At 46.6% G+C, this 25599-nt stretch overlaps 1 protein-coding gene across 3 annotated transcripts in view; it reads left to right on the plus strand.

The window, feature by feature from the left end:
- The window catches only part of St6gal1 (ST6 beta-galactoside alpha-2,6-sialyltransferase 1), a 766154-nt gene that overhangs the window by 35010 nt on the left and 705545 nt on the right, over positions 1-25599 (plus strand). Inside the window, exon 1 of one of the 3 annotated variants that reach the window (XM_051191230.1) lies at positions 11015-11039. The exons of the other annotated variants lie outside the window; for them this stretch is intronic. The gene's annotated coding sequence lies outside the window, so the exon portion shown is untranslated. Of the gene's footprint in view, positions 1-11014; positions 11040-25599 lie in introns of those variants that run through there. 3 annotated transcript variants of the gene reach the window in all.

Genomic DNA, 25599 nt, shown 5'->3' on the forward strand with positions numbered 1-25599 from the left:
GTTATATGCAACCAGAAAGGGAACATGACTGTTGATTCCAGCTGCCAGCCCTGCCTCTGCCCTTCCCAGGCCTGCCCCTGCACAGCAGCCAAAGCCCATGCCCTACAGAAGTCAGCCTATATTTTGTTGTGAGCCTAACCTTTAACAGCTGAGCCATCTTTGCAGAAGTCAGCATAGGATAGTTTTCTTGGACATAAGCCTCCTTCCTCATCAGGGCCTTGGTTTTCCTTCTCAATGATGATGCAGAAGGTCTTACTCTAAGGATCATGAGGAATCTTTGTGAGGTAAGAAAGGGCAGGCCATGGATAGAGCTCCTATGCTCTGTGCTTTGTCTGTGTGCCCTCTTAACTCTGCACCCTATGACAGTGTGTCTGACCCATGAAGCTTGGATACAGTGAAGCTCCTATAAGAGCCGCCAAGTGCCCTTCACAGCAAGTGGTCATCCAGGCAGGCGTTCCCAACCCAGCTTCTACAAGCATCTCCTTCCCTAGGGGAGTATCGCTTCCCCTCTGAATTGCCCTGAACAGTTGCAGTGGAGTTTGCAAATCTCTGAACTGATCTTGGAAATCCCTTGCAGTGTGAGAGAACATCAGATCAGGAAGCCTGTGTTTCCTGCCCTTCCCTCCTGGTGCCCCAGGAGGTGAGCCTGCTGGAAGTGTCCCAGCCCTCCCAGCTGGCTAGAAACAGGGTTTCTGTCCCCTGAGTTCTCAGATTTCTTTACAAGTACTATGTATATGCTTTATTTTACTCTATGGTTGGGGGTAGAGTTCACATGTGAGAGAAAACATAAGGCATTTGTCTTTCTGAATCTGGCTTATTTCGTTCACCACAATGTTTTGTTGATTTTTCGGCAACTTTTGTGATTTCAATTTTCTTTATGGCTGTGTAGACTCGCCATTTATCTCTTCCTCAGTTGAAGGGCATCTACCTGGTATTGTGAATAGTGCTGCCATAAACATAGAAACTGAAAGGTATCTACACCTGATATGCCTCTCCACCAGCACAGTGGTCCAAATCAGACCACATCAAACCGAATTAGAAAAAGCTCAAGCTTAATGGATAGAACATTCCCGGATGATTTTCCAGCCCCCACAGAGAGGAGACAGAAAAGAGAGACCAGAAAACCAAGGGGCTGTTTTTCTGGGGGAACTACCCTGTGGAAGTAGTTTTGAGCATCTCTGGGGAAGGGGTCATCATTTGGCTGGCTTTCTGAGATGCAACAGGGTTTGGAGAGAGGAGGGGGAGGTGTGCTTGGGGTGATGCCTCCACCAGAATAGTCCAGACTCTTTGGGTATATGGATGCTTCCTGAGGACATGAGTGACATCGGGGGAGGGGGTGTGGGGGGGGGAGTTGAGAGTCTGCTCATGCTTACCAGGAGGTGTGGGTGGAGAAACATCTGGTTAACTGTCATATTGGGAACTTCAGGCATTTGTTTCTTGAGGAAGAAGAAAAGGCAAGTTGCTAGGGACAAAAAAATAGATTATTAACACCTGCCCTAGTTGTACTGACAAAGATGAATGTGCCAGGAAGAAGAGCAGATAGGCCCTTCATTGTGACATCTTGGAAAACTGGAGGGTGGAGGGTCCCAGCTGCTGCACAGACCAAGTATCCCGAATAGGTACCCACTTGAGCCTGGGCAGGTGGTACCAGCATGGATGCCCTAGGAGCTTGGCAGCCAAAAGGGTGGTGAGGATCACGGTGCAGGGTCCTGTTCATTGGGGCTCCAGAGACTTAGGAGCTAGCTGTTGGAGGAGTACTCTGTCCGCCGGAGAGAGTGGGGCAGGCTCAGGGGCAGTTGGGTTCATTGGTGTGGAGGCAGGGAGATAGCTGTCAGCGTGTGAACTGAGACGGGACCTCAAAGGGAGAGACAGGGAAGGTACCCAGTCAATGGAGGAGTCTGGGCTGGGAGGTGGTGATTGAGGAGGAAGGGCCTTCCATAAAGTAGCTCAAAAGGGCCTTGGCCTGTAGGAGAATGTGGGGTGGCCCGGAAGATGGTTTTAAGGGTATGGGTGAAGGGAGGGCCAAGATAGCATGGGTTCAGTGGAGAGCTTATTTGCTATTGCTTGATGAGTTCGTTTGCCCTCTTTACCTTTCCTGAGGAATGTGGAGGCTAGGGTATGTGGGACTTCCAGGAAATTTTGAGAGCTTCCGACATGAGCTCCATGACCCTGAAACTGAAGGTTGACTGAGGAATGATATGGTCCAGGAGTACCTGAGCCACCACGCCTGCTGTTTCTCTGGAGGTTGGAACTGCTCCAATCTATCCTATAAAACTGTCAGCAAGAGTTAGTAGGTAATGGAGTTTTTTATGAGTGGGCATGTGAATGAAATCAACCTGGCAATCCTCTGCCAGTTGATGTCTAGGACGCTGGTGCAGAGGCTACCACATATGGAGGGCTCCCTGTGGATTGGCCTTGGCACAGGAATGAACCTGTGAAATGCGAACCTGGAGATGGTTAGGGTCAAAGAGGGGCTCTAAGAAATGGAACAAAGCTTTGGGGCTTATGGGTAAGGTCTAGTGAATGTCTGAAATGATGGATAGACAGTGCCTGGTCAAGCATCACCCCAAGCCTCCCACCCCCATCTCTTTTCAAACACTTCTGCATCTCAGAAAGCCTGCCAAATGACCCCTCCCCTAGAGATGCTCAAGATCACTCCCATAGGGTATTTAAACTGCCCCCTCCCAAACCAGAGGCATGGCTTTCCAGTCTCTCTTTTCTGTCTCTCTGTGGGGCTGGAAAATCATCTGGGATCGTTTTATTCAGTTTGATTTGGTCTGACTTAAATTGCTACATTGGTGGAGGGGCTTATTGGAGTGCAGAAACTTTTCAGATCATAAGGCATTTTTCTCTGATGTGTTGACTGAACCCTTTAGGAATATACCCAAGTATAGCTGACTCATACAGTAGGTAGTTTTATGTTAGCTTGCTGAGAAACTCCATATGAATTCAACTATGGCTATACTAGTTTATACACCCATCAGCAGTGAGCAAAATGGTTCCTTTCCCCCACATCTTGCACCAGAATTTGTTGTTATTTATTTTCTTGACTGTAGTGAGATGGAATCTCAAATTAGTTTTATTTTTGCATTTCCCTGGTGGTTAAGGACATGGGACATGTTAGAATATATGTATCAACTATTTGCATTTGTTCTTATGAGGACTGCCTGTTTGTTCCATTCATTGACACATTCATTGATTGTGTGTTTAATCTTTACAGTCTCTGCTTCCTGGATACTAATCCCTTGCCTGAGGTATACTTGGCAAAGATTTCTTCCTGTTCTGTAGGCTGCCTATTCATTCCAGTGATTGTTTTCTTTGTTGTATAGAAGCTTCTTGATTTCATTTCAACCCCCAGGATTATTTCTTGTGTTATTGGAGCCCTGTTTAGAAAAAGAATTCTAGGTGAGAAGACTCCGATCTGGTTTCGTAGATACTTATTGAGTGTCTACTACACGGCAACTAAATGGCCCAGTCTGCTTGGGTAAGAAGTTCTCGACCAGCCTTGGGAACACAGATTTGACAAAGGCAAGAGGAGGAACTTCATTGAAACAAGACTGTATAGACATAGGCTCTCCTTCCTGCTGGAGCCATGCACTCCAGCTTGTCTTTCACTGACTGAAGAGACTGTACATCCCAGGGTGCCCTGACACCTAACCTCAGTTTGGAGTGTTTAGGCTCTGACTAGCACACTAAGCAACACATGGAGAGCTGGCTAGTTTTATGTGAAGTTGACATAAGCTAGAGCTATTTAGAAGAGGAGCATCAAATAAGAGAATACTCTTACTAGATTGCCTTATGCAAGCCTGGCATGCATTTTCTTGATAGATGAGGGATATGGAAGGGGCTGGCTCATGGAGGGTGGTGCCATCTCTGGGCTGGGGTCATGGGTTCTATAAGAAAGCAGGCTGAGCAAGCCACGAGGAGCAAGCCAGTAAGCAGCAGTCCTCTAAGGCCTGTGCACAAACTCCAGGTTCATGCTTCGAGATTCTGCGCTGATTCCTTTGATGATGGACTATGAAGGAAGTATAGGTGGAATAAACCCTTTCCTCCTCCAGCTGCTTTGGTCTTGGTGTCCTACCATGGTAATAGAAACCCTAACTAGGACATAGGGGCAAGCAGGACAACTGAGGGAGGAGGCAGAGTGGCCAGGAGCTGGGGCTGGTGGGGTCAGAGGTTCACATTCACATGACTCCTTTTGACCGTGGCATCCATGCAGCTTGTGGAGGAAAAGTGAGGCTCTGTAGGGTGCCCAGAGAACATAAAATAAGGATGAAAGAGTTCCTTTACCTCCTTCCTTAGAATAAGTAGGGGCTCAGGAAGGGGAAGGCTTGCTCACTGCTCAGGTGGAACTGAGATCTAGTCTCCTGATGGACCAGTGTCTGTGTCATCAAACCCTTCTGGCCAAATATAATGTTGTAGAGGCTGGCACATCCACCTTCCCATCCCAGTCTGCAGTGGGCTTTGCTGCTAGAGGCATTTGTGGCAGTGACAACCTAGGATGGGTTACTGGAGGTCTCTGCTCCTACCCCCACTTTAGTGTATGCTTTTGTTAGGATAAGCCTTCAGGCTGGGGGTTTGCCATTGAGCTCTCATAGAGAAGTGTTCAGCTTTGGAGGAGTGTGCTGCTAGAGCCTGACTTGATGACATCCCCCCACTCCCAAGGCTTTCTGACCCAGCTTCCTCCTCAATAATAATTTACATAAGGCTTTTCTCTTTAGGAGGTGCCTAATAAATGGTCCATTATCATGCACCATTGGCCTTTACCTAGAAATGATTGACAGACAACAACCTTGTCTATGTGTAAGTTGCACAACATGAGGAGTTTTGGCATATGTTGTATACACACCCGTGGATATCACATCAATGGTCACAGCCATTGCCTGCCTCTCCACACTGCTCCCTGAGCTGTATCCCTCCCTTCTGCTTCTTTCTGTCTCCTTCCACTTCAGCAATGACCATTCTGACTCCTGTCACCACAACGTGCCTTTCCTGGGACGTCACTGAGGTAATTCTGTAGTGTGCACCCTTCTTTCCTTCCACACCATTACAGTGTTGGTCACTGTCACGCTAATCAGCCATTTCTTCCTTTATTGCTGAAGAGTGTCCCACAGTTTAACTACCCACCTTTGGCAAATATCTGGAGTGCTTTCAACTTGTAACTATTAAAGTCATTAAGCATGTGTGTGTGTGTGTGTGTGTGTGTGTGTGCGGAGAAACTTAATACAGTCATAGATTTCTCTTGTGAAAACCCATGGCTGTGTCATGCATTTGCTTTCATTTTTTATAAATTTTTAAAAATAATTTATTTAATTTTATATTATGTGCATTAGTATGAAGGTGTCAGATCCCCTGGAACTGGAGTTACAGACAGTTGTGAACCACCATGTAGATGCTGGGAATTGAACCCGGGTCCACTGAAGAGTGCTCTTAACCACTGAGCCATCTTTGCAGCCCATGCGCTTACTTTTTAGGAAGCTGAAAACTGTCTTCCAGAACAGCTGTGCTCTGGTTTGCAGGTGCTCCACTTCCTTGCCAATTCTTGCCAGGCGGTTTTAGCTTCAGCCACTTTCCCTGGGATGTCTTCTCTTTGATGTCTGCATTCCCTCCAGGTTAATGTTGTTCAGCCTCTTTCCATGAATGCACCTACTATCTATATATTTCCTTATATTAAGCTTCAACTCAAATCTCTGGGCTTTTACTTTTTACAAAATGTATTAATGGGGCTGGCAGGATGGCTCAGAGGTTAAGAGCTCTGGCTGCTTTTCCAGAGGTCCTGAGTTCAGTTCCCAGCAATTACATGGTGGCTCACAGCCATCTGTAATGAGATCTGTGTGCAGGGATACATGTAGACAGAACAATGTATACATAATAAATAAATCTTTAAAACTGTATTAAAATTGCATTGACTCTCTTCTTACAATTCAATTGGAATTGACTTACATATTCTACCATCAAGGCTTTAATTGGCTAAGTTTTGTAAATATTACCTCAGATTCTGTGCTGCACTGGAGATACAAACAAATAACCTAATTATAACAGATGAAACTCTGGCAAGAGGAGAGAGTAGTGGTCCCAAAGTGGGAAGTGTCTTTGGGGAGAATGGGTGGCTTTACAGGAAATGAAGAGTTAGCTGTGTGTTGTGGTGGAGTGTAGACAGCGGCTTGAGTAGAGGCTTGTTCACAGTAGTACAGAGGTAAGGGTGGTTTGATGTGCTCTGAGCACTGGGGTTTGAAGTCGATACAAGTGGTCTGTAATCCCAGCTCCCTGATTACTGGCTATGCACTCCTGTTTTTAAGTCCTTCTCATTTTGAAATAATTACAGAATCCAGAGAAGGCTGCACAGGTGGTTCAGGGGCGGGTAGAACCCAGCTGTGTTTTTTCCAGGAGCTCTGTCTTGCATAATTACGGTGTACTAGGAAGGGCGGGCCCTGAAACTACTGTGCTGGCCGGTCAGTGCCCTGCTGTTCTCTTGTAGACCAGTGCAGCCGCCACTGCACTTGGGATTCACAAGTGTTGCTTAACCAGAGACCTCCCTGGTGCTCTGCCTTTGGGTTCACACTGGCCCCTCCCCATTCTCCTTCTGGATCGTTGCCTGACACAATATGCAATTCTGAGAGGCATTTTGGGTGTGCCTCAAGCCCATCAAGGTTGTTGACTCTGTTGCTAGCTTTCCCTTTTTCACTGCTGAGTACTGTTCCGTGGTGTGGATGTAAGCTATGCTAACCTGTGTGTATGACTCACTTGTTTGTAGCTGTGATAAAACACTATGACCAGACGCAAGTCAAAGAAGAAAGTCTATTTTGGTTTATGATTCCAGAGGATTAGAGTTCATAATGGTAGGGATGGTGTGGCAGCAAGTGACAGGCATGCTGGCAGGAACAGGACACTGACGGCCTGGAAATTAAGGGTTTACCAGACCCAGTATGAATGTTTAGTGGAGTTTTATTGGTAGAAGAACTTACATAGAAAACAGTAAGTGACTGTCGTGGCATTCCTGCTCCAAGGATGCAGCCCTGCCTCCTCAATGCTCTTCTCTGCCTCAGAGGTCCCCCACACCCCACCCCATCTGATCCTTTTCCTTTAACTGGTCATGTCCACACCTATAACCATGCCCAAAAGGCGTGGCTGCTGTTACAGGTGCCCAGGCGAATATGTCATTACTATTCCCCTTTTAGTCTAAAGAAGAAGGTTTAGACTTGATACAAAACTACATACAATGATAGCAAATATCAAGTGTGCTCTAGGGGAAGGAAAGGTTAAAAAAAAAAAACCCACAATTTTAAGACCTACTGCCAGTGAAGCAATATAGAGCAATAGGCAAGAACTACAGGACACAGAGAACTCACATCATCCACCTGGAGGAAACAAAGAGTGAACTCTCAACCTTTCCTTAATGATAAACGTTACTCCAGTCAGGCCACGTCCCCAGACACCACCACCGTGTGTGACCAAGTGTTCAAATACTTTAGCTTGTGGGGACCAAATTTCCCATTCACTTTAGCCCTTCACCCATTGAAGGATATTTTAGTTACTCTCAGGCTTAGGGCTGGTGTCAGCAGCTTTCGTATGGACATAAAGTTTCTTTTTTCTGGGACAAGTGCCTGGACTGGAAACTGGGTTCTACAGCAAATGTGTTGTTACATTTCTAAAGAGACTTCCAGAATGATTTGTAGAGTGATGATCTAGTCTCTGCCTCCCCATCTCCCTGCCCACGTCGGGTGATGCCAGTATGCTTTCTTCTGCTGTTTCCCTCCTGTTCTTGTCTGTCTGTTTTCCTGCCAGTCCTGGGTCCACCTGTCTGAATGAATGTAGAGCAGTCTGCAGCCACAGCCTAGCGTGCCCTCCGATGCACAAGCAGATGGATCCAGTGCCGGCTTCCCTCTTTCACTGTGTCCAGAACCGTCCTGGACGTGTTCCTTCTTTGTTCTTTGGCCCAGTTCATTGTTCTGGGTGGCTAAGGAGAGAGATATTTCAGAGCTGTGTATTTTTCCAGGGAGAACTGGCTTTTTTTCCCCCTTCACAGTTGAGCAAACAACCTACAAGTACTTTTTTATTTTTATTTTTGCTGTGGTCCCACCCTGCCCCTCCTCGGCACCTCTGGGACTGGCCCTGGTGTGGTGTAACAGTGCCAAGCACAGTTGCCCGTTTTCAGGCCCATCAGACCCAGTGACATCTGCTCTTCCTTTGTCTAGGCAGAGAGCAGCTTCTGCCCAGTGCACTTAACGGTGGTGACAATGTGCTCCTGTTATGGGCACCGAGTGCTCTCGGGTTTGTTTATTTTCACCACAAATCCTAGAGGGGCATACTTTAAACATTTGAACACAGAGAGGCAGGATGCAGGAAGGTTTTGCAGCTAGCCAATAGGAAGCCATTTCAACCCCAGCAAGGTGACAGCTGCCACTGTCCTACCTGAATGCTATCTGAGATCCTGCTGTGTTAAGTACACTTTAGGTAGGCACAAGAGAAGGGAGCAGTTTGGGATATTACCATGGAAAATGGGGTTGATGGGAGTGAATGCTTTTCTCAGGAGGATGGGCGCTTCCTTGGAGAGCTGATGGGACCCCACTCTGCATGGGTATGGGTGGAGCTTAGGTTCCAAATTCCATATCCACCTGGGGGATGTAGCCAGGGTTCTGAGCCAGCTGTGTGCTTGGGGCTCATTTATACACACTCTGGGGAGAGGCTGAAAGAGGGTGGTGGTACAGGTCCCTGACCTGGGGAACAGCATGGGACCTCAGTAGTGCTAAGATTCTCATCTACTGGGTTGGCAGAGGTAATCTTGAGTGTGAGCTGTAGCGACTCCCCCCCCCCCCAACTTCTGCCCATCAGCAGTGGCCCGGAGAGACTGTGAGCAGTCTATTCTGACAAGTCTGGGCTCCAGTAGCCTTCCCTCTAATGAAGGTGGGAGTAATGGCTGCTTCATGGGCAGAGAGGAGGAGAGATTGGGGTGGTGGGGTGCATGGCCCCCAGGTGTGGTGATATATTGTTCTCCACCCTGGGGAGTGTTAGCTCTGCTTGCTTCTCCTTCAGGTGCCTCCTGCATGAACAGATCGGGTGGGGCTGACAGATGAAAACTGACTGTATGCCACACCCTGGCCATCTGGGGAAGCATCCTGTTTACTCATTTAGTTGTGCATCTTGGTTCTGTGTGAACATATGGGCCGAGTCCTCGCCCTCACATATGTTGTCTAGAGAGAGAGACAGAAATATGAACACCAACAAATGTGAAGTCACCAATTCTGTGTGGGGAATGCCGATGCTGCGGGAGTGAACAGTCTGAAACAGGCTACTTCCTTGGTCTTAGCTTTGGGAATTAGGCAGAATCCTTGCTTCATATTCAGCAGGGTATTTGGTGCTTTCTGCTGGGTGACGATTGTAGCCTGGTCCAATGCTTGACAGTTCAGGACCTTCCCCCTCAACACAGGCTGATCTATAAGGTTACCAATGTCCATCTTTTTACCTGCTCATGTACCCAGTGGTATTAAGGGAGACTCCGAGACTGTGCCTGGGGGTAGCCATCTTTTTCTGTTGTGGAGTGTGCTAATGGCTGTTCAGCAAATCTAGATGTCTTAGATAGTAATATGTAGATGTCTTAGACAGTAATATGTAGAGTTTAGGAACAACTTTACTGAGGTGCAGTTAACAGTCCATGAAAATGACTCAGGTTAGAAGAATGATTCAGAGATGGTTCAGTGGGCAAAAACTTTTCCTACTAAGCCTAATGACCCTGGATTCTGTCTCAGAAGAGAACAGACGGGTTGTCCTTTGGCCTCCACAAATGCTGTGGTACACACACCACACACACACATACTTTCACAAAATAAGTAGGTAGGAAATAAATGTATGTGAGAGAGAAAGAAAGGGAGTGGGAGATGGGGGCAGGGGAGAGACTCAGCGACTTTCCTTCTGAAGTTACTGAGTTGTACAACCGTTGCCACAGTCCATTATGGGTAGTAGATGGGAATATTTTTATTTTGTATAAGATTGGTTCTGTACTTATAGCTGGAGGCTCTCATTAATTAATTAATTCAATTGTTATTTACTGAGAGCCTGAGGAAGCCCACAGCTGGGCGAGGTGCAGAAGGGAATAAAGAAATAAGCAAGTGCCCATGGCTGCTTTTCTGCAGCTAGCCAGCTTCCTGCTGAACACAAGTTTAACCTTGACCTGGCTCTCTGGCTCTCTGGTATGGGGCCATGTTTGCTTTCTGCTCCATGACTCTCATGTGTAGAGCAAGGTTCAGGTGCTGGCCCAGTACCAGGATCAAGCTGCTTGCGCACATCTCTAGGCTTTGGCAGGCTTGGATGCATGATCTTTGGAGGAAGGAGATAAGCTGAGCTGATTAGGGTGCTTAGATTTGTCAGTGAATTGAAATGTGCTCTCTCATGAGGAGGGGAAGAGGAAGAGCAAGTGAGGGCATATGAAGGGACCAAGAGTTTAAGGGTCTTTGGGTTCAAAAGATGGTGCTGCTTGGTGGCTGAGGAGCAAGGAGTGTACTTTGCTAGATTGAGAAATTTCCACGGAGTGGATTAAACATAGGGGTTGTTTTAAATGTTTGACGCACTTCTGATTATTAATATAGACTCAGGAGACTTCACAGGCGAGGCATTTGAAGCAGAGGTTGATTAGGAGGCTGTGGTGAAGGTCCTGGAGGTAGACAATGGAGACCAACCTGTACGAGGGGAATGGGACAAAAGGACTGAATGGCAGCGAAACTGTGCTGGCTGAACATAGTTAATCACTCCTCTGTCCCCATGTTCTCAGGTCTGCTTCTGCCCTGGCCATCCCTTGCTGCTCCTGAACCTTGACCTCTGCCTGTGCATAGACACATCAGCTGCTTCTCCACACCACTTCTCTCTCCCAGCAAGCTTCCTCTTCATCCACTTCTCAACTTGTCTCTCTCCTGTTTCTCTTTCTCCACCTACCTGCATGTGCCACACACACACAGTGTGTGTGTACTGCCTCTACTGTCCCATTGAGCATCAGTGCATCACAGAGATTTCCACAACAGGGTGCTCAGCTGTACCACACCACAGAGGTGAGTGAGATGGGCCTGGGAGGCCAGACCCTCAGGTTGTGATCTGAGCTTGCACAACTGAGTGAGTTTCTCATTAAATCTGAATTGACCATGTTTCCCCTGCCCCTCCCTGTTCTGGCTCTGGAGACAATGGTAGCTGGGAGGGTGCTGATGAGCATGACAAAGTCTTGGTCTGCTAAGCACTGATGCCTCAGAGATGAGCTGCTTTAGAGGCTCTTGAAATCCAGGCCATAGATGAGATCCAACTAATGCAAGACCCTAGGAGGTATGGCCAGTTGTTTTGTACCCTGTTCACCTCCTCACAGACATTTCCCTGGAACTGAAGATAGACTCAGGGTCTGTGCTGTATATGAGAAGTCCATTTATGAGTGCCCTGTTTCCATGCATTGCTTTAGATTGTTTGGCATTATTCCATTTCCCTGATGAGGAAACCGAAGGTGAGAGCAAGTGGAGGGCTGGTATCAGTTTGTGTTGACTGTGCCGTGGGCGCAAAGCTTGGGTTTTTTCCTGTGTACCACATCCTACTTCAGTTACTGGTACTTACCTAGTGCCTTACCCTCTTAGGTGCAGAGATTGCATGGACAACGAACGGCATGCAAGTCCCTTCACACCAGTGTGCTCCCCTGTACTGGGCTTTCTCTTGGGCTACCATCCAGCTCCCAGATCACGGCACAGACTTCTTATTAGTTATGAATGCTCACCCTTAGCTTAGACTCGGTTCTTGCTAGCTCTTATAACTTAACCTGTTTCTCTTCATCTTCATCTTCATTTTGCCTGGGGCTTTTTTCCTTCCTTCCTCCCTCCCTTCCTTCCTTCCTTCCTTCCTTCCTTCCTTCTTCCCTCCCTTCCTGCCTCCCTCCCTCCCTCCCTCCCCTCATCTAGCTGGCCCCAGGTGTGTCCCTTTTTTCTCTCATTCTCTTCTCTCTCTTTTTTATTTATTTTTTTTTCTGCCCGCTAGTCCCACCTGTTCCTCTCCTGTCTAGCCGTTGGTTCAGCTTTTTATTGGATCAATCAGGTGCCAGAGGCAGGCAAGGTGAGACAGCAACATATCTTTACATAATTAAGCAAATATAGCAGAAACAAAAGTAACACACCTTTACATAATTAAAGTAACATACTGCAACATAAACAAGTGTTTACATAGTTCAAATAATATTCCAAATATAAAACAACATTATTTCTAACTTTTCATAGTTAAAATAGTATTCTACAACACTCTCCCTTGTCTCCTGTCTCAGGCAACTATGCTGTTGTAATTTGCTATTGCTAAGAGGAAATCCACAGCTCTGTTCACCACTGGGCCAGTAGGTCACAGAGCTACTCTTGCTTCGGGACTCTACAGTAGTCTTTCAAAGCTATAGGTGAGAGCCACAGATGAGAGAATTTTCACATAATGCCTGTGATAGCACCCATCACTCGGAGCCCTAGCCATTTCCTTTAGCCTCCCCTAGAGAGCTCTAAGTTCCTACTCTTAAAGGTGAGTTCCTCTGGCTACCCCGCCCTGTGTCCCAGGGAGAATTTGGACACAGTGTTTTCACTTGTCATTTCAGACCATTTGCCAGAGTTTGCGGAAAAAGGCCTGTATTATTAATGCCCTCACTGGGAACAGCTGCACCCGCCAGGCTGTCATGTGAGACCCAGAGCTCTTCTGGACCCACTGGGTCAGGGGGAAACTTGATCCTGCAGAGGTGGAGAGCATGGGGCGGGCAGGGGTGGGTGGCTAGGCAGAAAGCATTTGGAAGCATTCTTCCATCACCCATGGAGACAGAGCAGCACTCACTGTGCCTCTGGGCTGACTCCACCTTCTCCCTATGGGGCTCTTTGAAGCCTCAGCAAGATGAAAACAAAGATATTAGTAATTAGTTTAGCAGCAGAGAAGCATAGCTGTATACAGCACCCACTTTGACAGAAATTAGCTTTAGTGCTATGGTGTGTGTGTGTGTGTGTGTGTGTGTGTGTGTGTGTGTGTGTGCGTGTGTGTGCGCGCGCGCTATCCTTTCAAAGATGAGAAGACAGTTTCTTTTTCTCTTCCTTTCTTCCTCCCTCCCTTTCTTTTTCTTTTTTCCTCTCTCCCTCTTTTTTTCCCTTGCAGACAGGGTTTCTATGTGTAGCCCTGGCTGTCCTGGAACTGGCTTTGTAGTCCAGGTTGCCCTCGAACTCGCAGAGATCTGCTTGCCTCTGCCTCCTAAGTCCTGGGGCTAAAGGCAGGCACTCTACCACCCAGCAAGAAGACAGTTTTTTATTCAAGTTTGTGCAGGTAGTAAAGGCAGTGGTGGGATTCAAACCTAGGTGTGACTTGTTCAGGTTCCTTTCAGGACTTTGATGCCTTGAGACACAACACAATGTTTCTTAGGTTCTCCCTGAAGTTGGTCCTGTTACTGAGTTTAGGAGACAGCTTCTGGGCCCTAACAGCCTGGGAAGAGAGACAAGGATCCAGTGACCTCTTCCCACAAGTCCATCTTAGGGATCTAAGATGAAGCTAGGGCTTAAACAGGTGTCAAGCAGTGTGTACCCTAAGCAGTCCTGGACAAGGTGTGAGCTCTGCCTACTGCATCCTCAGCCCTGGCTTCTCCATGGAAGGCCTCCTGACAAGCTTACCCTTCTACAGCAGACACTCCTCTGCAGTCTCCTCTAGCTGTTCCCAGACACTCAGTCGTTTCTTCTTCCAACGTGAGATTCTTGTGGGAAATTCAAGATTCTTGGGGTTCATTGTTTCTGTAGTCTTGACAGCCAAAGGGATGGCCCCAAGTGTCCCTTTAAAATGTCCCCTTCCTCTCAGGGCAGTTACAGTCTCCTTTGTGTCTCATCTCTGTCGCTGTGACTAAGCCTTGCATTCCTATGTGGACCTGACTGTGTTCATCACCAGCTGGTCAGGGCAATGTGCTGGCTGGGAGTGGGAGAAGTCAGGCCACACCTTGCTTGCTCTCTGCTGGAATGTCTTTGGCTCTTCACATTCCACCCAAGCTCATCACAGTTTAGAGCAGTGGTTCTCAATCTTTCTAACGCCTCAACCCTTTAATACAGTTCTGAATGTTGTAGGGACCCCAACAATAAAATTATTTTTGTTGCTACTTCATGTCTGTAATTTTGCTACTGTTATGAATTTTTTATTTTATTTTGTATTTTTTTTAGATATAATTCAAGTTCCTCCTCCCTACCCTCCTAATGCTCTTCCCACCTTCCCTTCACCCCCCCCCCCCATTTTGCTCCTCAGAGAGGGTAAGGCCTCCCATGGGGAATCAACAAACTCTGTCCCATGATTACATTGAGGCAGGACCAAGGCATCTCCCTGACTGTATCTAGGCTGAGTAAGGTATCTCTCTGTAGGGAATGGGCTCCAAAAGCCAGTTCATGCACCTGGGATAGACCCTAGTCCCACTGCCTGTGGCCCCACAAGCTGCCCAAGCCACCCACTGTCACCTGCATTCAGGGGGCCTAGTTCAATCCTATGCAGGTTCCCTAGCTCTCCATCTAGAGTCAGTGAGCTCCCACTAACTCAAGTCAGCTGTTTCTGTGCATTTCCCCATCCTGGTCTTAACCCCTTTGCTTGTATTATCACTCTTTTCTCTCTTTGTTGTACAGGATTGTTTAGGCTATTCTGGGTTTTCATTTTACTGTTATGAATTGTAATGTAAATATATATGTATGTGGTGTGTGTGTGTGTGTGTGTGTGTGTGTGTGTGTGTATGTGTGCATGTAGATAGAGGGTTGTTAAAGGGGCCTCTACCCACAGGTTGAGAACCACTGATTTAGAGGAAAAAGCTATCATGATGTCCCCTGCTGGGAGTGGAGCCAGTCCTTCCTGGAGCAGATGCCTCCTGGTACTGATCACTGGGCTTCCTATTCTCCCTGCTTTCCCAGCCCTGAGCACAAAGGCCCTTTACATTGCTCTGGTAAACTCCTATTCATCCTTCAAAACAGGATGAGTTGTTGAGAGACAAGAGAAATGATGGGCTGGGTTGATCTGAAGGCCACGTACAGTACAAAAGCCTCCTACCCACCCTAACACCAGTCTCCCATCCTCTCCCTGTTAAGGATCATGAAATGGGAGTGACTGTACAGAGTGGAGCTCAGGCTCCTCAGGTAAGACTCTCAGACTTTGGCTAGTCTTGTCTTCAGGAGAGGAGCCTCATGAGGTGGGGCTGAGGAAGAGCAGAAGTGCTGACTATCCCCCGAGGGAGTTGGGAAGATGCCATGTGGGGTGGGATAAAAGCAGGTACTGGAGGAAGCCCAAGACAAGCTTCCCTTCCTCCCTGCCGTGCTCATGAGCACCTTGCTGGCTGGTGCCACTCCCTAAGAGCAGTTCCTGAGGAGCCAATACTGCTCATGGGCCATTCTACCCGATTGGCATCTTGCCCATCTATATCCTCTTCCTCCTGAGGCTTATGGGAAGTCCCTGGTGTCAATGCTTCGGATTGTGCAGATAGCCAGATGTGGGTTTAAGGTCTGGTCTCAGATACTTTCATGGCTCATTGTGCAGCTAAGAGAGCAAAGTGGTCTTATTTGCTAAGGTCTTCAGGCCCAACTGTCAATTTTTATGCTTTGTGCAGGATGTTGCACATGACCATTGCCTTCTTGGTGTCTTTAAGTCCCCTTAAGACAATGCCCGTAACACTGTGAAATCATAGATGCACACCTGAGCTTCAGCAAAGTTAAGCTGCCCAAAGTAATATGATTAAATGATGGTGCTGTGTTGTGGACCAAGTGTGCTTCTCCTCAACTACTGTGTCATTGCTTGCCAGTTGTCTGGTCCTAAGACTCTCTGGGTCTCTTGTTAAAAATGAACCCAGTTGGGAAGGAGGGAACCCCTGTCATCACAAAATCCAGGTTTTAGAAAAACTGTGTGCTAATTTCTTGCCTGTTAAGGTGTGGCTCATGGTAGACCCTCTTGATTCAAAAGAAACTTGCCTATGAAAGGATATTCATCTTAAAAAAAAATTCATTAGTCCCAGAACTTGATTACTGAGTTGCCATCCTGAAAGTCCAAATCAATCACTATTTGTGAATAAATGAGCTGCCTTCCATTGTCGCTATCACTTGGGATAAGGCTACTATGATCTGGTGGGGGTGATGCTTGGGAAGCTAATTCTGCAGCCCATATTCTGTGCATGCAGGCCAAAGTAGCCCTTTCCCCCATGAGGTGCCCTGGGTTCAACTGCAGTGCACAGTTGGTAGAACAGTATGCTGAATAAGGGCTAATGACATCTCTACCACAGAGAAAGAGAGCCAGACATTCAAAAAAGAACGAATACAACAGTTTATCCCAGCAGCTGTCCAGTACTAGAACCAGAGAAGTCTGTGCAATATCTTGTTTATAATTTATTAAAGCCACTGTACATCAAAATAACAAAGCAGCTCTACTAGTTAGCCATAGAAGCTGGGCAGTGGTGGCACACACCTTTAATACCAGGACACAGGAGACAGAGGCTACATGAGATTGAATCAGTCTGAAAGAGTAACAGAGCTCATGCCTTTAATCCCAGAACTCATGAGAGGTGTTTAAGACAGGAACAATCTCTCAGAGCTGGCATTCATTCTCCAGCCACATTGAGGATAGGAAGGCATTGATTCTCTGCTGCCATGCTGAGGAGATGCAGCAGTCTGAGGCTTGGTGAGAGCTCATGGAGACATGATCAGCCCTTTCAACCTGAGGTAGAGGTAAGAGCTAGTGGCTTGGCTGCTTTGCTTCTCTGGTCTTCAGCGTGAAGCTTGAACCCTAATATTGGTCTTTGTGTCCTTTTTTTTTTTTCATGTTACAGAAGGCCAGTAAGGTATCATGGACTGATCAGGTGTAAGACTGGCAAGTATTTCTGAAAGGTGCTGGAGGAGGTCCCTTTGTGAAGGTCAGCAGAAAGTGTATGATAGGTGATGGCTGTTTGCAGCCTGTATTTGAATTGAGCTGGATTTTGGGTTGTTTACACAAGAGCTCTAGTTACAGAATTAACAACAGGCTCCTGTTCTCTTGGAGTTGACAGAAGTATGGCAGAGGCTGCAGTGAATAGGTCATGTCCTGCTGTCACTTCTGGTCCTCAGAGGCTGCCCTGATATGTACAGGTTCTGAACCTCTGCCTTTGAAGCTGCACTGCTAGCAGACTCAAGCACTTTGTTCTTCTCAGAGACTCTTGAATGGATGGTGCCTTTCTAACTCACCATAGTTTTAAGTTCTCAAGGCCCATATTGTGGGTTATTAATTGCAGAAGGTAGTTAGGGGAGTTTCCCCATCAGAGTCTCTGAGAGGTTGTATCTCCTACCCTAGAGCATTTTCTGTTTCCAAATGGAGACAAGAAAACTCAGCAAAGGAATAGAATAGGAATGCCATGAAAGGTGCTGTTATAGTGGAAAGGAGGCCAGGGGAAAAATATCTCAGATGTTTCCATCCCAAAGAGCCAGGGTTACCTGCCAGTTAGGGTCCATTAGGACTACTGCTCAGTTGTATGCTGGGCCCTTTCTCACTTCATCCGTAAGTCAACTATCTAACCCTGGTTACAGGATTCCTGTTTTATAAATAAAATAAGCTGAGACACAGAGAACTGACCTTGGTTGCCCTAGGAAACAGTGTGATGAATGGCCCTGGACTTCACATCCAGGCCCATGTGACTCTCAGGTGAGACTGTCTCATCTGCTTGTGTCATTTACCGGAATAGATTGTCTTGTCCCTTTGAGTAAGAAGGGAACTAGGGATTAGTTGCTTTGATTGTTATGAAAGAGTAAAGCTATAAGAGATTGATTTGGGGTGGGGGTTCCTGTGTTTGAAATGTGGATGTGATGGTTGCAGCGGAGATGGAATGCTGGCATATGGTCTCAGGGAGCCTGCATTAATGTTAATAATGATGCCTTTGGTGGTTTGAATGAGAATGGCCCCCATAGACTCATTTAGGAAGGATTAGGAGGCGTGGCCTTGTTGGAGGAGGTTTGTTATTAGGGATGCTTTTTGTAGGCATCTAGTGTGTAGATCTGCTGTGTTAGAAAGACATCCCACAGGGGTGGCATGGGAATGCCAGGGCTTTCTGCACCTTAAGCTTTACTTTCTGCACCTGTGAGATGGATTCTGCTTGTTGGTTTAGATCATGAGTCTGAGACAGAGGCTCACTAACTTACTCTGTAGCTCAAGTAACCCTTGAGTTATAGAGTAATTCCTTCCTAGCTGTTGCTGGGTTCTAAAGACTCCCTTGGGGGAGGGGGAGATAAGGGGTGGCATCACTGGTACAGATACCAGGAGTCAGGTAAAAGGCAAACAGAAAACTTGTTTATGCAGCGATGGGGAGAACCTTATATACCCTTCTCCCACACCCAGGCTACATCCTCCTATCCATTGACATCGCGCTGTTGCCCCTCATTGTCTAGACAGGATCAGCAACTCTGACTGTGCCTATTGCTAAGCCCTCAGGCAGACTCCAGGTTGGTTCATCTCTTGGTCTTGTAGGCCTCATCTTCCTACATGTCCACCCTTTTTTTTTTTATTTATAGCATAGTTGCTCAATGGGAGCCAGAGTTCTTTGCTCAGGCCTTGTTGACCTTGAGTCAGGAGGGATCCACAACTGGACTGTGCTTGTCTTAGCCTGGCCTGCCAAACAAGCTCTTACCTGTCATTGACTGCCAGCCCTTGAAGAATACCCATTCCTGGAGAGCTGCCAGGGTGTGGCAGCAAGGTGGTAGCCTTTTGAACTTCAGATAACCAGGCAAGCATAACCTTCTGTGGAGGAGGACTGCAGGAGGGATGCCTAAGAGCCATTAACACCTGAAGAGTTGCCTTAGTTTCTGCAGGCTTCTGTCAAATATGCTGCAGGAGACATTTAAAGGGAATAAGGATTAACAATACCACCCTGCCAATTAATGCATATGTGAGCACCCAGGAGGGATCAAATAGCCTTTTTATATTATGCCAAATTTTTCAAAAACTAAAGTCAAAGGCTATAACTCTGCCCTTGTCTGATCTAATTGAAAAAAAAAATCATGTGTTAATTGTAATGAATAACAAAGAAACTAAGTTGACCATGGACCCTTAATATATTTAGGCATGCTAAACTGACATTCCTCATGTCAAAAGGTGTCATACAAAATAAGGAAACCTGAGGGTCACAATTGAGTATCATCAAGGTATTTAAAGTGCTAATTTCTTCCTCTAACAATAAATCAATTTATTTAAGTTATTCCTTCCTTGGTGGAAGCAGGCTGATTCATGGCTGTGGGCACATCTCTTACTAGGACCAGATAGTGGTGTTGTGGCAGCCTAAGGAAAAACACAAGCCTACCCATGGGTTAGCAGGGGTCTGGTAGCTGCCATTGGAGGGAGATAGGATCTTTCCATTTCACCAGGGACAGGGCTCTGTTCCTTGGTAGAGATGCCCAGTGCTTGTTGGCTGGGCTGAAACCCTTGTCATCAAAACTGAGAAAGTTCATATGGAAAAGGAACTCTGTTAAGGCCAGATGAGGAGACCTGGCTAACAGCTCCTTAAGAGCTCTGTTGGTCCACTCCACCAAGGCTTGTCCCAGGGGATTGTGGAGAATGCCAGTGGTATGGGAAATTTTCCAGGACCCCAGGAAGTCATTGAATTGTTGAGAGGCATAGGCAGGGCCATTGTCAGTCTTAAGCATCCAAGGTAGCATTATAACTATCTTGATCATGGCCAGCTTAAGGGCATTGATAGCATTGACGGCTTTCTCCCCAGAAATGGTGAGGGCATAAACAAAGGAGGAACAGATATCTATTATCACATGAACATATTTAAGATTGTCAAAGGAGGCATAGTGTGTAAAATCCATCTGCCAGACGGTGTTAGGCAACGAGCCCCAGTGATTAACCGCTATGTGTTGCAGCAGTCCTTAGTGGGCAAAAGAGGCTCAAGTGACACATGTACAGGAGAAATGTTTACTTTAGAATACTGGTAATTTTGGAGGAAGTCTATGTAAATTCTGTGGAGACAGATGGAACTGCTGGTGAGGAGTCCTGACTTGCTCTAGGAGATCCACACTAGCTGTTAATATGTGTCTATGACCTCATTTCCTCAAGTCACTATTCCTGGTAATTTGGAGTGAGATCTAGTATGTGACAGGTGCCAGGGTTCAGTTTTCTGATTTAAGACATCTTGTATGAGCAGCATAGTGCCATTAATGGGGTCAGTAAGTCTTTGACTCGAGAGAAGGCCAACACATGAACTGCCTGTACAACATACTGGCTGTCAGAAAATAATGTTAGCAGGCTCGGTCTAGCACTCCACTAGAGTCTCAAGGAGGGCCAATAGCTCACCCAAGTGAATGGAACCAGGATTAGGGATAGCATCTATATCTTTGGAGCCAATACCCTAGATAAGAACACCATATCTGTTTTTATTGGAATCTGAAAAGGCCAGGCTGGCATGAGGAATGGAATTAGAGGAGGGAACTGCATGGGGCTGCATCTTCATTGGAAGTACAGTGAGCCATACTAAGATCTTGTTTTTTGGTAAACGATTGTTAATAGTCCCTCTGAGTCCTGTGACCATTTCCTGGAATGAGGTAGAGTCTACCTAGAGGGACTGGGTATTCTTTGAAGAAAAGGGGAAGACAACTTTCTCTGGCTCTTGTTAATATGTTCTCCATGCCAGCATTCATGTCTTAAGGCCAAATTGGAAGGGTTGATCAGACTTAGTGATGACTTCACACATACCAGAATGTGCTTGATGTATCCATACTAGGGGCCCAGATTGTAATAACGCTCTCCCAAACCCCTGGATGTTCAGAGGATCATTGCCAACAAGGGTTTCTGAGGGTTATGATGTTGTAGGCTAGAGGTATCTAGAATGGCCACAACCTTTTGTAGTAGATTTTTAGCCTCATGAGTAAGCCTAATCTTGATGGACAGGCAGGTGGGACCCTCCAACAATGAAAAGAGGTATCTCATCTCTTGATTGGGGATGCACAGAAATGGTTTAAGTCAATTAACTGTGCCACATAATTGTTGAAATTTTGAGAATGAGCACTGTACCTTCATTTCCAATTTAAAGGAAAGGGGGCAGACATGCTTAGCAATGGAAAATCCTAAAAAGGCAAAAGGGGTACCATTTGAACCTGATCTGGTTCTGCCATCAGATGTAATGACAAGAGCTCTTTTAACACTTTTTTAGCAGTCCTTTGCAGATAGACTGCATTCAGATGTGCCAGAAAGAGACTATCAGTGTAATGGATTAAGAGGATGTCCTTGGGAATATTCACCAAGGCCCAAGAAACATAACTGGTAGATTGTGGGGTTATTTAGTCTTCATTCTCTGGTGTAAAATAGTTCATTGATATCTCTTAGCTGGGTTATGCATATTAGGTTCCCATACCGTAAAGGCAAAGCAGTCTCCATCCTGTGATGCCAGGGGAATTTGAAAAGAGAAATCCTTGACAGATTTAGATGACCCCTCCTGGAGGGCATCTCCCTATATGTGGAGTGGGGGGTGGGTGGGAGGGGAGGGTGGTGGGGGGCATGAGAGGGTGGGAGAGAGGGAAAGAGGGAGGGAGGGAGAGAGAACTGGGATCGATAAGTAAAATTAAAAAAAAAGTTCTCACCACTCCCCCCCACCAAAAAAAGAAAAGAGAAATCCTTAATATCTAAAACTAATTATCTAAAATATAATAAGATGAAGAAATAAGACTAGGATGGAGGAGGCCTGATTAAATGGACAGCATTTTTTCCATTTGATCATTAACTGTACAAAAAGATCCCACAGGAGGAGGTAGTGTCCCTATCTCTTGGGCACAACAATTAAGGGGGGGTACTGTGTTTACTTGTGGTATGTTCTATGTGCTCCATCTTTAGCTGTTCTGCAACTAATTTCTTTAGGATCAACAGCCTGGGTTACATTATAGGCCACTGTTCTACCCAGATGTCCTGATTTGAGAGCTATGTCAATGGAATGGGGCTAGGAGGTTCCCTCATGGTGGATTTCTGAGGGACAGTGACCCTTAGAATTGGGGTTAGGATTGTGATTCGCCAAACCTGTCTTCATGGACCTGAAGATCATCAAAGAAAACTCTATTGTCAATATTTAGGACAGCACCCATATCCTCCAGGATGTCTCTGCCCCAGAGGTTTCTCTGTACTGTAGAAATGATAGGGTGAATGGCTCCCTTGTTGCCATCAAGCTCTTTCCAATGGACTGGACAGGAGGTAAGTTTTGAATCTTGTGACCTACTCCATTGATGGGAGGGCCAGGTCTACAATGGGGAAGCAGAGGTGCCTCTGTTTCTATTAATGTGGTGACATCTGCACCTGTGTCCACCAAGCTTCTGATGGCTTGTCTATCAAGATAGATGGTCAGCACTAGGGAGCATGGAAAAATGGGCAATGTTCAGTAGATTTTTGGATTGCCAGAGCTTCCTCTTACTGGTGGGCCTGAGGAGCACCCTGCCTGGAGTTTAAAGGGGCAGCTACTTTGGCAGGCTGTGATCTGCAACCCTTTGCTCAATGAAATCCCTTACTGCTGCATCTGGGGCATCAGGTCCTAGGTTTTGCCCAGGGGTGGTCATGCAACAGATGGCCTGGTTTGCCAAATTCCCAACAAAATCTATCTACTTGGGGGCCTCTTGGCATGTCATTAGTGTCCTGTCTGTCTAAATGGAGGGCATCCAGGGAAGAGGTGAGGGCAGTAATGGGACCATTACTGAGGTGAAGTTCTCTTGTGGACGGTACCCACTAGTGAATGTCCTCATGGTGGTGGACCACTGTGACCACACTATGTATTGGGGCATTTAGCCCTTCCCAAACCAATTGTTTGATTAACATTTCCCAAGTGGGGCCTGGTTCTACTCTTCACTCCACTGTCTCATTGATACATATGAAAAAATCAATAAAAAGTTCCCCTGGCTGTTGAATATGATTTAGGAAGTAAACTGAAGGGTCTTATTGGGTGCATGCCTTAAGAGCCTCGAAGACCAGGTCAGAACCCTGTTGGTAGGATGCTTGATGACCAGTCTCCGCCTGATGGATGGGATGGACGAAGTTACCTTGTCCAGTGAGCATGTTGAGGTTCACTGGAACATTAATTAAGAGGTTTGTTTGTGCTTGAACTTCTGCCTGATCATTGTAAGCTGCGATTTCCAGCTAAGGAAGGTGGCCAGCTCCAGCACAGCCTCTAATGACATTTTCTCTCTGGTTGACCAGAAAGACTTCCACAGGCCTCTGAGGCCTGACATAGGGAAGGAGGGTTTGCAATAGTTGGGGATCATACTGCAGTATAGCTCAAGGAAATGTCTGCCTTCAGGGGCAGGTGGACATTGAGTACTGCAGGGGAGGGTTAGCCTCCTACCACAGGAGTGGAGCTGACAGGGAAGTGGCTCCTGCTGTCTTAACTGTGGCAGTACTCATCTCAGCAGGTTTCAAGGGGCCTGAGCTGCCTGCTTCCTCCTCATATGGTGCCAGGGGAGATCAGACATGCAAGGAGTAGAGGTGATGGAGAGGTTACCCATTTTGTAGAGGGAGATAGCAAGTGAGCATCAGTCAGAGAGGAGAGGGCAGTCAACAGGGGTGGAATTGGGTCAGACCTTGACATTTTATGCTTAGCGGGGGACTTCTGTGGTTTTTTAGGCCATGGCTGTATGCCTACACAGTGTCTCTTGATGAGGGACAATGTTTGGGAGATGAGTCTTGGTTCTGCCTACTAGCGGTCAGCCCTTATGTGGAGGCATCAGGTGAACTGAAACAGGAAAAAAAATGTCGAATGGGCAGACAACATCAAAGAAGGATGATTACCCGCTGAAGGGACCCAAACCACACAACACTGAGGGGCCTTCTTACAGGTCTTTGGGGGTACTGTCCATTGCTGCAAATGAGGAGAGGGAGATTACCAGAAACTGTTCGAGTGCTAGAGGTTGCTGGGTGCTAATGGTTCCCTCAGGAGATGGGCTGAAAAGGCGTCATATCAATGGCACAGGTACTGGGAGTCAGGTAAAAAGCAAACAGCAGACTCATTTTTTCAGCAACAGGATGAGCCTTACACATCCTCCTCCCAGCACCCAGGCTGCATGTTCCTATCTGTTGACATTGAGTGGTCCCCCCTCTTGGCTAGACATGATCAGAACCTCTGACTGCACCTGTTGCTAAGCCCTCAGGCAGACTGCTGGTTGACTCATCTCAGCCTTATAGGCCTTATCTTCCTACCCCTAGCTTCCTGAGTATTTGGGATTATAAGCATATAACATGTGGCCCTTCTAGTTTCCTTTTGTAATTAAAATGATGTAAGTATGATTCAGATTGTTCATTGTGAGATTGGGCTTTGTGGCACATATTTGAAATCTCAGTTCTCAGGAGGCTAGTTCAAGAAGACTGTGAGTTCAAGCCCATTCTGGGTTACACAGAGACCCTGTGTGTGCGCATGCACGTGCGCGTGCGTGTGTGCGTGCGTGCGTGTGTGTGTGTGTGTGTGTGTGTGTGTGTGTGTGTGAGAGAGAGAGAGAGAGAGAGAGAGAGAGAGAGAGAGAGAAAGAGGAGGGTGTAATTTCATTAATGTCAGTAATGATAAAGAAAGATATGGTAGGCAGATTTCCAAAATATGTTCAGATCAGAAAAACACTTTCTGACCATTGCTATGGATTCCATACCTTTTCTGGGTTTCCTATAAAATCATTAAATATTGGAATTAAGTCACAATGAGCCAGGAGCATTCCTGGTCAAGTGGGTTGGGATGCCAGGAGCACTGCAAGTCAGGATAACTAGGGACACTGTGGGTCAGGATGACTAAGAACACTGTGGTTTTTGATGACTGATTAGGAGCACTGTGTGTCAGGATGACTTGAATTCAAGGTCAGAAAGAAGAGTCAAGATCCCATGTTTGGCTAATACAGTGAGAGGTGAGCAGGGCGAGGAGAGTTGATTGAACACTCTTTGCAGTGCTCAGGGTGACGGACACAAACTACCTCTGTTTTCTCACAATAGCCCCAGGAGGTAGGTACGCCTGCATTCTCAAGAGTTGTTGAGTGCCATCAAGACCACATAGCTATGAGGTAGTAGAGTTGGGTTTAAGCTCAGTAACTCAGAGAAAACACTTGGGCAGCCTGTGAAGAATGTCAAGGATGTCTGAAGGGCGTTTGTGTCATTGACACCCATATCCCATGTCTGTCCATCTGACCTGAGAACTTCTGCCTCCTCTGTTTGATGATCTGATCTGGGCCTGGAATTTTCCCAAGTTGAACTTACAATGGATGCCCCCAGATCTGCTTTTTTTCGGCCCCTCATTTTCCATTGAAAGCGACACCACCCTCACTGTTGGTGAACTCCAATCCTGAAGACACTAGGACTCTTCTAGTTTGCAGTCACATTGAAACACCAGGCACATTTTCACAGCATATCTAATGTATATCCACTTCTTACCAACTCCACTGAAGACAGCATAGTCTGAGCCATGAGTGCTGTTGTGAGTCTTCCTGTCCTTGTCCCCACACAGTGACTTATTTGAGTGGTTCTGGTGGCATTAAATCAGAATGCTCTCTGCCTGTGCTCACAGACTTACTATGACCACAGGATGTACTTACTAGAAGGATGCACTGGATATTCTGTTCCTTGTCCTGTTGAGCCAGGATGTAGGAATCTTCATGCAAGAGG

This window comes from Phodopus roborovskii, unplaced genomic scaffold, assembly GCF_943737965.1.
Source record: "Phodopus roborovskii unplaced genomic scaffold, PHOROB, whole genome shotgun sequence".
NCBI lineage: Eukaryota > Metazoa > Chordata > Mammalia > Rodentia > Cricetidae > Phodopus > Phodopus roborovskii.